Raw genomic sequence first — 16891 nt, forward strand, 5'->3', positions numbered from 1 at the left:
TGGGAGAATAGGAACCTGGACAGACCAGACAGCATTGCTCCTGAACAGAGCTGGGACTGAAATCCTTTGGGGTGATTTACTGGTGCTGTTGGAGCGGGTTTAAATGAACTTGGCAGGGCTGTGGGAGCCAGGGGGAATATCAGAGAGGAACACCAAGGTCCACAGAATCCTCACCACCCATTGGGAAGGATGTGGATAATACAAATTCAAGGAATTTACAGAGACCTGAAAATATGATGGAGTCGTTATAAATGGGGTGACGGGGTCTTTAATTTCTGAATATAGACTGGGGTAGTAGCAATGTAAACAGGCAGAGAGGGGCCAGAATTGTGAGACTGTGTTCAAGTGAATTTTCAGGTTGCATCGTGGCCAGTGAAGAAGGCTGTCTCAGAGTACGATGGAATTTTGACCAACTGGGCCAGTAAGCTGAGGAATGGAAGATGGAGTTTAATTCAGATAAATGTGAGTGCTGTATTTTGGTAAGACACAGGAGATGGGTGAGATCCTAAACAAATATTTCAGGTCAGTATTTATTGGGGAGAAGGACATGAAAGCGAGGGAATTTGGAAAAATAGTGATGTTTTGAAAAAGTCCACAATACAAAGGAGGAGATGCGAAAGATCTTAAAACATATAAAGGTAGAGAAATCCCTAGGACCTGATCAGGTGTATCCCAGAACATTGTGGGAAACTAGGGAAGAGATTGCTGGGCCCCTTGCTGAGATATGTTTATCATCAACAGCTATAGGTAAGGTGTTGGAGAACCAGAGAGGTTGGCTAATGTTGTATCATTATTTCAGAAAGGCTGTAAGGAAAAGCCAGGGAACTATAGACCAGTGAGCATGATGTCAGTGCTAGGTAAGATATTGGAGTGGATTCTGAGGGACAGGATTTACATCCATTTAGATAATCAGTGTGATTTTGTGCATGGGAAATTGTGTCTCCCTGATTTGATTGAGGAGGTGACAAAGAAGATTGATGAAGGCAGAACAGTAGACAGTGTCTTTATGGACTTCAGTAAAATGTTTGACAAGGTTCCACATGATAGACTGGTTAGTAAGGTTAGACCACATGGGATCCAGGGGGAGCTAGCCATTTGGGTAAAAAAATTAGCTTGAAGATAGGAGAGAGGGAGTGGTGGTAAAGGGTTGATTTTCAGTTTGGAGATCTGTGAATATCTGTGTGCCGCAAGGAGTGGTGCTGGGTTCACTGCTTTTGGTCATTTAAATAAATGATTTCTCTGTGAATATAGGAGTTAACATAAGTTTGTAAATGACACCAAAATTGGTGGGACAGTGAATAGTGAAGAAGATCATCTCAGGGTACAGTGGGACCTTGATCACATGGGGCAATGGGCAGAGGAGTGGGAAATGGAGTTCAGTTTAGATAAATGTGAGATGTTGCATTTTGAAAAGGCAAACCAGGGCAGGAGTTATACAGTTAATGGTAGGGCCCTGTGGAGTGTTGCTGAAATAGGAGACTGAGAGGTGAAGGTGAAGGGTGAGGGTGAGGGTGAGGGTGAAGGTGAGGGTGAGGGTGAGGTTGAGGGTGAGGGTGAAGGTAAAGGTGAAGGCAAAGGTGAAGGTGAAGGGTGAAGGTGAAGGTGAAGGTGAAGGTAAGGGTTGTGTGCATTATTCCTTAAAACTGGATCACAGGGAGACAGGGTGATAAAGAAGGTGTTAGGAACGTTTGCCTTTAGTGGTCACTGTATTGAGTATAGGAGTTGGGACATCATGTTGCAGCTGTACAGGAGATTGGTGAGGCCACTTTGGGAATAATGTGAACAAGTCTGATCATTCTGTGATAGGAAAGATATTGTTAAACTTTAAAAAGGTGCAGAAAAAGATTTACAAAGATTTTGCTCGGAATTGGAGGGTTTGAACGATAGGGAGAGGATGAATAAATTGGGGTAATTTTCCCTGCAGCATCAGAGGCTGAGAAATTTATAAAACCATGAGGGACATGGATAATGTGAATAATTCAGGAAGCATGTGAATGTTTTGTGAGATGACAAATTATATTCTTAAAGATCATTCCAGAGATGAGGAACATCAGTTATGAAGATCTACTGGAGAATTTGGGACTGTCTTCTTTGAAGAAGGCTGAAAGGGGATATGTTCGAGGAATTCAAAATCAGGAGGGGCCTGGATACAGTAAATAGGGAGAAAATGTTCCCATATGAGAAAGGATTGAGACCGAGAGACCACAGATTGAAAGTAATTGGGAAAAGTAACAAAATGAGATGAGGAAAAACATTTTCGGACAGTGAGTGGTTAAGGTGTGGAATTCGCTGCCTGAGAGTGTGGTGGAAGCAGCTTCAATTGAAACGTTCTGAGAATGAGACTGTTATTCGAAAAGGAACAATGTGCAGGGTGACAGGGAGAAGGCAGGAGAATGACACTCAGTGAATTGCTCATTCAAAGAGCCAGTACAGACAGGATGGGCAGAATGGCCTCCTTGTGCACTGTAACAATTCTATGATTGTGTGATTGAGCAGAGTTAAAGCTGGGGGAGGTGGGAGCTCGGTGTCTCACTGTGCTGCTGCTGCTGCTGAGGTCAGTGAGATCAGAGACTGGGACAGGGAGTCAGAGCTCACATCAAACTCTGCCCGTGTCCGTCACACTGAGACTGGCAGGGGGCTACTCACTGATTTCACTCCATGCTGCAGGAATGGGACCACAGGCTGCAAATGGGCAGAGCTCCTCCACACAGTGAGTAAAACTGACTGACTTATATCTTGCTGCTTAAAGGGAGCAATGGAACTAAAGAAATACAGCTGGACACCCTGTTAGACACAGTGCTCTTCAATCAACCATTTCATTCACTGCAGCTCCCCACTAACACCTTCAACAATTCGGCATTTGTGTTTTAGAAATTGTGCTTCAGTATTGACAGGAATAATACCAAAGGATTGAGGTTTATTTACTCAGTCTGAGCTTGATTCCTTTACCGAACGTAAACCACAGTGAGAGCTCTCAGTGCAGAGGCTGCACAAAAACCTCTGCTCTCTGCTTCCCTCCATCACTCTCACCCTCTCCCTACCCTTCTCTCTCTCCTTCACTCATGGCTTTTGCTCTATATGTCAGTCTGTCTGTATCTCTGGGTTGTGTCCAGCTAGGCTTGGGCAGTTTGTGAAATTTATTTTTTGATGTTAAATCTTGCAGCTGCTCTTCAAGTGTGGCCATGGAGTGTAGGTGGAAACATGAGGCCTTCAGTGAGTGGTGGACACCACAGGGACTGGAGTGTGTTGTGGACAGTGACAATTCTGGCATGGGTTAGTTTATTCACTTTTATTTATATGTAACTGTGGATATGTCAGTGCAGGTGGTGGGACGGTGTGTCCATTATTATACATTTTATATAACTGTGGGTTGTGTCAGTACAAGAGGTGGTGCTGTGCACATTGAGGTTTTTGTACGGCTCTGTATCACCGTGAAGGCCAGCTGTAATACTGCTGACAGTAATAGTCAGCGACATCCTCATTCTGAACCTTGCTGATTGTCAGGGTGAAACTGGTCCCTGATCCACTGCCGGTGAATCAATCGGAGACTCCTGTGAATCAAGTTGTTGCACTGTAGATCAGAAGAGAGTGTTTCTGACCTTCTCGCTGCTGGTACCAAGCAAGGTAGCTGCTAATGCTTTGACTGGCCATACAGGTGATGGTTCTGGTCTGGCCCAGTCCCACTGACAGCACCGGGGAGACTGGGTCATGGTAATGTCCCCACCGATACCTGAGGGGTCAGAGATAAACACAGTGAAGTCAGAACTGTCACAGAAAGAGCCTGTCAAATGAGAGATTGTTGGAGACACTGAGCATTCCTCCGGTTTCAGCATTTTCCCTTCAATCAAAGTCAGTGGAATTGGAGTGAAAAGGAGAGCAGCTAAAGATTCAAAGCGGAAGGAGAGAGATTTGTACCTGCAACACAGAATGCCAGGGGCCAGATCAGCTGGATGTGTGAAATCATGGTGTGTGCCCCTGTCCCTGTGCCTGGTTCCTGATAAACTCTCCCTTCACTGGGCTCTACTTTATAAAGCTGCAGCCTGTGAGAGTCTGACTGGGTGTTCCTCAGTATGTAAATGACATCAGGCAGAGACAGCCACGTCAGCCCCTCACACTTCCTCTTCTCTCTCTCTGTCTCTCTCTCTCTCTCTCTGTCTCTGTCTCAGACAGTGATTGATGTGAACAGCACTGACTGAGGCCATTTGGCCCATTGTGTCTGTGCTGGTAAACAGCGATCTGATGACACTAATCCCATCCTCCAGCTCTTGGCCCATTATCCTGGAGGCTACAGCAACACAAGGGAATATCTAAACACTGCTCCAATGTCACGAGAGTTTGTGACTCAACCAGCCTTTCACGCAGTGAGTTCCAGACTCCCACCACCCTCTGAGTTAAAATATTTGTCCTCAACTCTCCTCTCTCTCTCCAACTCGACTGGGCCTGGACTCACTCAAGTTTAGAAGGATGAGAGGGGATCAGATTGAAACATATAAAATTCTAACAGGGCTGGGCAAGGAGGAGGTTTCCCCTGGTTGGGGAGTCTGGAACCAGGAGACACAGTCTCAGGGGGATACCGGGTAGATCATTTAGGGCTGAGATGAGGAAACATTTCTTCACTCAAAGGGTGGTCAATCTATTGAATTCTCTATCACAAATGGCTGTGAAGGACAAGGAACTGAATATATTCAAGAAAAAGAGAGAGATAATTGTTTTGCATTTTAACAGCATGAAGGGAATGGGGAGAAAGCAGGAATATGGTTTTGAGATGGAGGGTCAGCCATGATCATACTGAATGACAGAGCAGACTCAAAGGGCCGAATGGCCAACTCCTGCTCCGAGTTTCTATGTGTCCATGTCTGTGTTACCTTCAATCTCTGTCTCTGGTTATTGAGTCCCTTACTCTTGTAAAATGTCCCTTCCTACCCACCCTATCACTGCCCCAAATAATCTTATACCCCTCTGTCATGTCCCCTCTCAACCTTCACTGATCCAAGAAAAACAACCCCAACCTTTCCAATCTTTCCTCACAGCTGGCCCTCCAGCCCAGGCAGCATCCTGGGAAATCTCTGCACCGTCTCAAGTACAATCACATCCTTCTCAGAATGTGGTGACCACGACCTGTCCACCTCTCGCTCTCTATCTCCCCTTTCTGACTCACATCTGCCACTTGTTTCTCTCTACTACTGTCTCTTTCTCCCACTGTTAATCTCTTTCATATTCTCTCTCTCTCTTTCTTTCTCTCTTTCACTCTGTCTCGTAACCACTCTCTTCAACTCACTCCGTCGGATATTCTCTATTTCTCCATCTCTCTCTGTCTCCGTCACCTGCTTCAATTGAAAGCCTCCAAATGTTAGCTGCCCCTTTCTTTTCCTCCCTCTGTCTCTCTCCCTATCTCTCCGTATCCCAATCTACAGTCTTTCTCCCTCCCTCTCGGTCATTTTGTCTCTAACCATACTCTTGTCTGTCTCTCTCTCTCTCACACACACACACACACACACTCAACCCTCCCCTCTCTCTCCCGATTCCCTTCATTCTTGGTCTCACTCCTCTTGTTCTTTCTGTCACTCTTTCCCTCACTCCATCCCTCTCAGTCACATCTTGTTTCTCTCCCTCTATCCCTCAACACCACCATTTCTACCTCTCTCGACCTCTCTCTTGGTCACCTCACATATCTCACACTGTCTCAGATGCTCCTCCCTCTATCCCTTGATCACACACGCGCAGACACTCTCGCTCTAACTCTCTCTGTCTCACTTCTCTCTCTTTCTCACAGTGTCCCGGATGGTGACAGTTGAATGCAGGGTAAATCTCCCTCTGCTCTGCCCCACTAATGGATGTTAACCCTTGACCCCAGAAGCATTTCTTCTCCTGCCCTATTTCTCACATTGACCAGGGTTTGACCTCTCTCAGGAAGATGGACAGATTCTTGTCAAATGAAGGGCAGTTCTGTGCTGTTGGCCTATTCTCACTGGGGACTGGTTTGGACACAAACCTCATTCCATGAAGGCCCAGCAGAGAGAGGAGATCCTCAGGCCATCAGTGTGAGCTGGAGGGACAGGACAGACTCTGACCCACTGACCCAGCCTGTTCATTCAAAACATTTCCAATCCCTTCCCCTCTCCTTTCCCTTCCATGATCAGTCTCTGAATCAGGGTGTTTCACTGGGATGAGTTACAACAGAAAGGAAGTGAACCTCACAGCAACCATGATGTCCATGATACACTGAGCACTCCAACAGAGACCAGTAAACATGAGCCTCCTTCTGACTGGTTCCTGCAATAGAAACCAGTAAACATGGGCCTCCTATTCACTGGACCTTCCAATGGAGATGAGGAGATGACTGAGTTTTTGACGAAGTAATCAAGAAGATAGATTAAGGTAGAGCAGTACACATTGTCTACATGGACTTTAGCAAGGCTTATACATGGTTCCCCCTGGTAGACTGCTTAGTAAGATTATATCACATAGGATCCAGGGAGAGCTAGCCAATTGGATATAAAATTGGCCTGATGGTGGGAGGCAGAGGCTGGTGAGAGACGGTTGTTCTTCAGACTGGAGGCCAGTGACCAGCCGTCTGCCACAAGAATCAATCCTGGATCCACTGTTGTTCATCATTTATATGAACAATTTGGATGAGAAAATAGTAGGAACGGTCAATAAGTTTGTGGCTGACATTAAAATTGTTGGCATCGTGGACAGGGAAGAAGGTTATCCAAGAATGCAATGTCATCTTGATCAACTGGGCCAGTGGGTCAACAAATCCAGATGGAGTTTAATGTTGATAACTGCAAGGAATTGCATTTTGGTCAGACATACCAGGGCAGGAATTACACAATTAATGGTAGAGCCATGGGGAGTGTTGTTGAACAGAGAGACTAAGGGGTACAGGTACATAGTTCCTTGAAAGTGGTGTCACAGGTAGACAGGGTGATGAAGAAGGTATTGGGCACGCTCACCTTCACTGGTCAAAGCAGGGAGTACAGGAGCTGGGACATTATGTTACAGCTGTACAAGGCATTGGGAAGCCACATTTGGACACTATGTACATTTCTGCTCACCCTACTATAGGAAGGAAGTTATTACACTGATTTGGGTAAAAGAAAGACTAACAGGGATGTTACCATGATTGGAGGGTTTGAATTATAAGGCGAAGATGGATAGGCCGAGATGTTCCAGAAGAGACCAGTAAACAACAGCCTCCCTCCCATGGGACTGTCCAGTACCTGAGCTGCAAACCCACATCCTCTCCGTCATGTAGGTCTCTTATTTCATTCTCAGCAACATTGTCTGTCTCTCCACTACCTCAGCTCTTTGACCACAGAAACCCTAATTCCTGCTTGTCCCGCCTCCTAACTATATGATTCCAATGTCCTCTCCCAGCTTCCTAAAGCCATATTCCATAAACTCCGACTTGTCTGATATGGAATGGGCCCTTCACTGTCTTACCTGTATGTCATTGCAAAATGACCCCTGACCTCACCGTCAGCCAATTGCCTCCATGGCTTCCCTCCTCCCTCACTCTGTGTTCTACTGCAGACTTAAGTTCCCTCCCTTCCCCTTCCATCTCCTGTCTCTGGTCTCCTGCCCATTGCTGCTTCCTCCATCCCACCATTGATAGCAGAGCCTTTAGACCCCTAGAGCATGCTCTCTGATCTCGTGCCCTTCATCCCTCCCCCTCTCAATGGTTGTGCTGTTGAAGATATTGTTCAGTTCCTTCACTTTTGTTTCACGGTTCACTTGCCATGGATTTTTTTTAGATTACATTACATTACAGTGTGGAAACAGGCCCTTCGGCCCAACAAGTCCACACCGACCCACCGAAGCGCAACCCACCCATACTCCTACATTTACTCCTTACCTAACATTACGGGCAATTTACCTAACCTGCACATCTTTGGACTGTGGGAGGAAACCGGAGCACCCGGAGGACACCCACGCAGACACCGGGAGAACGTGCAAACTCCACACAGTCAGTCGCCTGAGGCGGGAATTGAACCCGGGTCTCTGGTGCTGTGAGGCAGCAGTGCTAACCACTGTACCACCGTGCCGCCCACTAATTTATTCCAGTAAATCTAGTCTGGCCTATTCCCTGAGTTGGTTCAAAACTGTTTTGTTTGAGAAAACACTCTTCTGGAAACAGGGTTGTTTGTTTCTCCCAGTCATTGTGTAAAGGTGAGTCTAAGTGTGTGTAAGCTCTAATACAGCGCAGACAGAGGTCACTGAGCCTATTGTGACTGTTAGTCAAATGAGTCCAATGAGTCCCATTTACCCAGCCCTTCCTGTATAACCCTGCAATTGTTTCCTTTTCAGCTATTTCTCCAAATGCCCTTTTGAAAGTTGCTGTTAAATCCACTTTCACACACCTTGCAGACAGGCATCATGAACTCGCTGGATAAAAATGTTCCTATCTTCTCTCTTGTCCTTCAGACCCTTTCTGAAATGTGTGCCCTCTGGTTACTGACCCTCCTGCCTGGAGAAACAATTTGTCTTGTATTTACTGCATCCAAACTCTCTAAATGTGAAACCCTCATTGAGTGAGACCTATTTCCAGCACAGGGGGAGAACATTCAGTCTGTCAGGTAAATGCTGTCATTTCATGGAGCAATCCAGTCAGTCCCACCCCCTCCCCTACTCGACCCCCAGAGCTTTTCAGGTTTATTTCCATCAAGAGCCCATCCAATCTGCCATTGCAAACACTGAGTGTCTTCACCTGCCTCACCTGAATGGGCACTAATTTCCAAGTCATTACCAATTGCTGGTAAAAACAAAGTTCTTCCTGACATCCTGTATCTCTTACCGAACAAAATGTAAGGTATTCTCAATGTGAGGATAGGATTTTGTCACCACACGGACTGTGCGGTGGTCACTCTTACTGATACTGTCATGGACAGCTACACCAGCAGCAGGCAGATTGGTGAGGGTGATAGTGAGTATGTTTTTCCCTCTTGTTGGTTCCCTCACCACCTGCCCTAGGTCCAGTCTAGCAGCTGAATCAGGTGGAGCGTGACCACCTTGCTCAGTAGTGATGCTTCTGAGCAGGTCTTGATGGTGGACTTTGAAGTCCCTTACTTAGGGTATATCCTGCATCCTTCCCACCCTCAGTGCTCCCTCCAAGTGTTGTTCAAAATGGAGGAGAACTGACTGCTCAGTTGAGGTTGGAGGGGAGGGCGGTGCTATGTGGTAATCAGCAGGAGGTTTCCTTCCCCATGTTTGACCTGCTATCATGAGGCTTCATGGGTTCCATGGTTAATGGTGAGGACTCCCAGGGCAACTCCCTTCCGACTGTACACACCACTGTGTTGCCTCCCCTGCTTGGTCTATCCTGCCAGTTATAAACTGAATGAGGGAACAATTCTGTGCAGGTTTCACAGTTTGGAGACAGAGCTGCTGCTGGATTCTGTTTCTGATCTCCGAGTGCAGGCGTGTGTGTTTATGAGAGAGTCACTGACACTTTTTCCATCACTGTGCTGTTTCTGCAAACAATAAATCCCAGAACCATCCTCCTGTGCTGTCAGGTTCCAGGGAGTGCAGACAGTTCACAGTTTTCTCCCGTCTCAGTAACAAACGTCCAGCTGCTCCGAGCTCCTTCTTTCACTTCCTCTCTTGGTGAAGTTTCAACCTTGCGATCTGACAGTCTTTGCAGTTATTTTTTACACTGGGGCTTTCTGCTGTGGTCAGAATCTCTAATAATAAGTGTCCAATCAGTGACAATCACAGCAGCTAAGAGGAGTCAGGACTGAGGAGCCAGGCTCACTGGGAAACACATTGGGAAGATGAAACCCATCCTCTTCAGATCTCGGTACAACCTCCATCCCTCTCCCTGAGCATTGTCTGCTACTCAACCAAACTCTTTATAAGCTTGGCCTCATCTTTGAGGCTGATTTGAGTCCCACATCCTCCACATCACAAAGATCAGTCACTGAAAATCTCAGCCATGTCATGGGGACTCCAAGTATGACCATTCCAATGTTGTCCTGCCCCATATCACAGCCATCACACTCTGTAAATGTCAGCTCATCCCAAACTCTGCCGCCCATATCCAAACTCACACCAAGTCCCAACCTCATCCCCCACCCATCCCTCCACCTCCCCACCAATGTTCACTGACCTACATTGGCTCCCGGTCTAGCAATGTGTCAAATTTCAAATTCTCATCCTTGTTCTCAAACCCCTCCTTGCCTTCCCTGCACAACGAGATCATGCTTCCTCAGATCAGGGGACCAAAACTGCACAGAATAGAATCATAAAATCACACAGTACAGAAGAGGCCTTTCAGCCCATTAAACCCATACCAGCCAAACAACACTAAACCTACATGAGTCCCGCTTTCCAATATTAGGCCCACAGCTTTGAATGTTGTGACATTTCAGTGTTCACCCAATTACATTTTAAAGGTTATGAAGTTTCCTGCCTCAACTACCCTCCCAGTCAATGCATTCAGACCCTCACCATCTTCTGGGTGAAAATTATGTTCCTCAAATCCCCTATAAACCTCCTGCCTTTCACATTGAATGTGTGCCACCATGTTATTACCTCTCTGTCTAACGAGAACTTTCTATCCACCCTATGCATTCCCCTCATAACCTTATATATCTCTATCAGGGATCCCCCTCAACCTTCTCTGCTATGAAGAAAACAACCTGAGCTTATCTAACCTCTCTTCATCATTGAAATGCTCCATCCCAGGCAACGTTCTGGTTAATCTCATCAGCACCCTGTCCAGTGTAATCACATCCTTCCTATAGTGTGGTGGCCAGAACTGCACACAGTACTTCAGCTCTCGCCTCCCCTCAGTTCTGTACAGCTCCAACATAACCTCCCTGTTTTTATCACCCACCCCTGAAATTAGAAAGCTAAGTGTCCCATATGTATTCATCCCCGCCCTGTTGTGTCTTCCACAGTGCTTCACCTGACATTTAGTAGGGTTAAATTCCACCTGCCTTTGCTCTGCCTATCTGACCAATCCACTTATATCCTCCTGTAACACCTTCTTCCTCACAGTTAACCATCCTTCAATTTTCATGTCACACACAAACTTAGTTATCATTCACTGACCCCAGCCCTCACCCCATCACACTCTCATCCACATTGTTTCTAAGTTTCACAAACAATAAGGGACCCAGCAGTGATCCCTGTGGTATCCCACTGCACACTGGACTCCAGTCACACAAACAGCTTTCTGCCTCGACCCTCAGTCTCCTGTCACTGAGCGAAATTTTGATGGAATACTCCAGGTGTGATCTTACTGACACCCTGCAAAATTGCAGCAAGATATCCCTGCCCCTGTACTTGAATCCTGTCGCTATGAAGACCTCAATACCATTGGCCTTCTTCACTACTTGCTGCTCCTGCAATGCTTACTTTTAGCGACTGGTGTATAAAGACACCCAGGTCTTATTATACCTCCCCATTCCCAATCTATCCCCATTCAGATAATAACCTGCCTTCCTGTTTTTGATACTAAACAGGGTAACTTCACATTTATCCACATGATACTTCATCTGTGACTTACTCAACTCATCCAAATCACACAGAAGCATCTCTGCATCCTCCTGACAGCTCCCCCTCTCAACCAGCTTTGTGTCATCTGCTAACCTGGAGATATTAATCTTAATTCCATCATCTAAATCATTAACATATCATGTGAATCATTGGTATCCAGGCTTGTGGTCCAGACCTAAGCTCATCCAGCCCTTTCAGAAAAAGGCCCGTTTATTCCTACATTACATCTGTATCAATGATTTGGATGAGAATGTACAAGGCATGATTCGTAAGTTTCCGGATGACACTAAAATAGGCGGTATCGTGGACAATGAGGCAGGTTATCAGAAAGTGCAGCAGGACCTGGGGAAGTAGGCAGAGAAATGGCTAATGGGGTTTAATGTAGACAAGGGTGAGGTCTTGCATTTTGGAAAGTCAAATCAAGGTAGGGGTTTCATGGCGAATGGTGAGGGAGTGTAGTGGAGCAGAGGGACCTTGGAGTTCAGGTGCACGATTCTCTGAAAGTGGAGTCACTGTTAGACAGGGCAGTGAAGAAGGTTTTTGCCACACTGGCCTTCACCATTGAGTATAGAAGTTGGGAAGTTAAGTTACAGTTACAAAGGATGTTGGTGAGGCTGCACTTGGATTATTGTGTTCAGTTTTGGTCACCTTGTTATACAAAGGACATTATTCAGCTGGAAAGGGTGCAGAAGAAATTTACAAGGATGTTGCCAGAACTCAAGGGACTAAGTTATATAGAGAGGTTGGATAAGCTAGGACCTTTTTCTCTGGAGCATAGAAGACTGACAGGGGATCTTTTAGCAGTGTGTAAGACCATGAATGGCATGGATAGGGTGAATGCACTCAATCCTTTTCCCAGAGTTTGCAAATAGAGGACTAGAGGGCATCAGTTTAAAGTTAGAGCGGAAGGAATAAAAGGGAACCTGGGGTCTCTTTTTAATACAGATGGTGGTCTGCATGTGGAATGAACTGCCAATGGAAGTGATTGAGGTGGGTGCATTGACAACGTTTAAAAGGCAATTGGCCAAATACATGGATAGGAAAGGTTCAGAAAGACATGGGGAGAAAGTGAGGTCTGCAGACGCTGGAGATCAAAGCTGAAACTTTATTGCTGGAACAGCACAGCAGGTCAGGCAGCATCTAGGGAACAGAAGATTCGACGTTTCGGGCACATGCCCTTCTTCAGGAATGAGCAGAGAGTGTTCAGCAGGAGAAGATAAAAGGTAGGGAGGAGGGACTTGGAGGAGGGGCGTTGGAAATGTGATAGGTGGAAAGAGGTCAAGGTGAGGGTGATAGGTCGGAGCAGGGTGGAGGCGGAGAGGTCAAGAAGAAAACTGCAGGTCAGGAAGGCGGTGCCGGGCTGGAGGGATTCGGCTGAGACAAGGTGGGGGGAGGGGGGATGAAGAAACTGGTGAAGTCCAAGTTCATCCCCTGTGGTTGGAGGGTTCCCAGTCGGAAGATAAGACGCTCCTCCTCCGACCGTCGCGTTGTTGTGGTTTGGCGGTGGATGAGTCCAATGACCTGCATATCCTCGGTGGAGTGGGAGGGGGATTTGAAATGCTGTGCTACAGGGTGATTGGGTTGGTTCGTCCGGGTGGCCCAGAGGTGCTCTCTGAATCGCTCCGCAAGTAGGCGGCCTGTCTCCCCAATATAGAGGAGGCCACACCGGCTGCAGCGGATGCAGTAGATAATGTGGGTGGAGGTGCAGGTGAATCTGTGGCGGATATGGAAGTTTCCTTTGGGGCCTTGGAGAGAAGTGAGGGGGGAGGTGTGGGCGCAAGTGTTGCACCTCCTGCGGTTGCAAGGGAAGGTGCCGGGAGTGGACGTTGGGTTGGTGGGGGGTATGGATCTGACAAGGGAGTCGCAGAGGGAGTGGTCTCTATGGAAAGCTGATAGAGGAGGGGAGGGAAATATATCCTTGGTGGTGGGGTCCGTTTGGAGGTGGCGGAAGTGACGGCGGATGATGCGCTGTACATGGAGATTGGTGGGGTGGTAGGTGAGGACCAGTGGGGTTCTGTCCTGGTGGCGGTTGGAGGGGCGGGGCTCAAGGGCGGAGGAGCGGGAAGTGGAGGAGATGCGGCGGAGGGCATCGTCGATCACGTCGGGGGGGAAATTGCGGTCCTTGAAGAAGGAGGCCGTCTGTGTTGTGCGTATTTTGAACTGGTCCTCCTGGGAGCAGATGCGGCGGAGACGAAGGAATTGGGAGAATGGGATGGCGTTTTTACAGGGGGCGGGGTGGGAGGAGGTAGTCCAGGTAGCTGTGGGAGTCGGTCGGTTTGTAGTAGATGTCCGTGTTGATTCGGTCGTCTGAGATAGAAACAGAAAGGTCTAGGAAGGGGAGGGAGGAGTCCGAGACTGTCCAGGTGAATTTGAGGTCGGGGTGGAAGGTGTTAGTGTAGTGGATGAACTGTTCAACCTCCTCGTGGGAGCACGAGGTAGCGCCGATACAGTCATCAATGTAGCGGAGGAAAAGATGGGGGGTGGGGCCAGTGTAGTTGCGGAAGATGGATTGTGCATCAATGTAGCGGAGGAAAAGACATGGGCCAAGTGTATTGAAATTGGGTTAGTGTGGTCGGACATTTTGCTTGGTGTGGGCCAGTTTAGGCCGAAGGGCCTATCTCCATGCTGTAGGACTCTATGACTCCATTACTTTGTTTTCTGTCTGCAATCAGTTTTCTATCTATGTCAGTACATGCCCGCAATTCCATGAGCCTTAATTTTATACGCGATCCACTTTTGTGGGATTTATCAGAAGCCTTTTGAAAGTGCAAATGAAGCACATTAATCCAGAATTAAGAATCTAATGATGACTATGAATCCACTGTTGATTGTTGGAAAAACCCATCTGGTTCACTAATGTTCTTTAGGGAAGGAAACTGCCATCCTTACCTGGTCTGAAGTACATGTGTCTCCAGACCTACAACTATGTGGTTGACTTTAAACTGCTCTCTGGGCAATTAGAGATGGGCAATAAATGCTGCTGATCCAGTGACACCTTCATCCCGTGAATGAATAAAGAAAAAAGAATTCACTATCTCCCCTTATTAAATCCAATCCTTACATCATCAAACAATTCCAGTTGATTTGTTAAATATGATTTCCTTTCCCAAAATCCATGCTGACCCGATCCAATCCTGTCACTGTTTTTCATTCGCTCAGCTATTAAATCTTTTATAACGGACTCAAGTATTTTCCCCAATATCAATATCAGGTTGACTGGTCTAAAATTCCATGTTTTTTCTCTCCCTCCCATTTTAAGTGTGAGGTTACATCAGCAACTCTCCAATCTGAATTACCTGTTCCAGGATCAATAGAATCTTGGAAAATGACCACCAAAGTTTCCAAAGTTTTTGAGCCATTTCCTGAATACCTAGGATGTCGATTATCAAACTTTAATCCCATCAATTTTCCCAAAATCATTTCCTTTTAAAAACTGATTTTCTCCAGTTCCTCCCTTGCTCTAGACCCTGTCAACACAACAATCTGGGGATGTTTTAGAGTCTTCCTTTGTGTACAAAAGTCCTGAATATGTATTTAATTATACTGCCATCTTTTTGTTCTCATTATAACATTGTAAATTTTGTGTGCAACTTTCTTGAATGCCTTCTGGAAGTTCATGTGAACAATACCCATTGACATTCCCTTATCTCACCTCTTTAATAAAATGTAGCCAGGTTAGTTAAAGGTGTTTAACCCTGAGAAAATCCATTTTGACTTTCTTGAATCAGTTCATATTTGTCAGACATTCTATCTCTAAAAAACAGATTCAATCACTTCCCAACAAGAGACATTCAATGGAGAGGTTCATTGTGAATGAATTAGTAAACAGCTAGCACTGACACAAGGGACTGAACAGCCTCCTACTGTGCTGGATCCTTCTCTGTCTCCTTGACTGAAACATTCAGAATAGGAACAGGAGCTGGGCTGCAGCTTCAACAATAAGTTCCATGTGGATGGATGGACTGTCATTAATGGGGAATATACAGTGTACATTGTGTTCAGGAGCCCCTCGAAAAGACGTCTTTCTCTTTCTCCCTTTTAGCTCCAGGGCTGTCATGAAGGAGCTGAAAGGATCTTTGGTGAAGGTGTTTCCGGACGGTGATGGCTGTGTGAAGGGTTTCAACAGTGAGTAATGATTGCAGCTCGTTGTTCAGTCTGCTCCTCCCCTACCGCTGATCAAACCATGTAACCTCCTGTCACACTGAGTGACATTGCAATCAATATCATAGTGTCAGTGCCAGCAAACAACAGCATCACAGTCTGACCCACTGGGACAGGCATCACTGCCTGACGTCAAAGAACGAAGCCTGTATCCCCTCCCCCACCACAATCATAAACCGTACAGCATCAAAAACATAATGAGACCCAAACCCTTCTATTAAATACTGACTCCCAGAGAACCCCAGTCAGCACCAAGACAGAGGGAGGGCTGGGGGGAGGGGAGCGTAGGGCGGAGAAGAGAGAGAGAGAGATGGAATGGCCTCCTACTGTCCCTATTCCTTCTGTTCTGATGACGGTGTCAGTGTGTGTTAATGAGAAATTGGGTTCCTCTGTTGAAACTGCTCCTGATTTAATGATGGAGCTGGAAACCAGGAGAAACTGCAGAAGCTTCAATTTCTAACCATAAACTGCCCACTCGGCCTCTTGGACACCATGAGCTGGTTTGCTGTGCCCAGCACTGACACCTCCTCCCCCCCCCCCCCCCCAACAAGGCTCTGTCTGATTGGATTCTCATTGTTACATTTTCCCGGTTCTGGAGGAGACTCCCCCTCTCAGATTCACCATTTCCACTCACTCCCAAAACCTGACCCGAGATCTCCTATGATTCGGAGTGCACCTGTTCCTGTCCAATATCAAGTCGAATTATGACAATTGCTGTGGGGAAAGGATCTCTCTCTCTCTATCTATCGCTCTCCCCCCCCCCACAACTCTCTCTCTCTCTTTCTATGAGCTCCATCCCTCTCTCCATTTGAGCTGCTGAGGGTCTGATCTGAGCGAATTCCAGTGAATCCCATGGAAAATAATGTGAGATATTTGGAGTGTAAGTGTGATGAAGTAAATGTGAACCATTGCAGCAAAGACATTACAGATGGTTTGTACAGACAGCAAAGCCCAAACCAGAGCATTGTGTCAATCAACACAGAACTAATGAAAGCTTCAATAAAAACGGTTATAAATGTGATTCTCAGAGATGTGTCATAATTCTCGTTTCAAACAACTCTTACCCAGTGAGGGTCCTGAAAGGCCTCCTCCTATTCCAGAGATGTGTAGAATGTGTTCTGAACTCAAATTCCCATACTTCAAGAGATATTCCCAGATCTGAATCCTGGGATCACTCAGATAGTTTACACACACACAAGCAGAGGCCCCTCGCAGATAAGGATGACTC

This window comes from Chiloscyllium plagiosum, unplaced genomic scaffold (assembly GCF_037043375.1).
Source record: "Chiloscyllium plagiosum isolate Xiang-an unplaced genomic scaffold, Cpla_swu_hap1 HiC_scaffold_9, whole genome shotgun sequence".
NCBI classification, from domain to species: Eukaryota; Metazoa; Chordata; class Chondrichthyes; order Orectolobiformes; family Hemiscylliidae; genus Chiloscyllium; species Chiloscyllium plagiosum.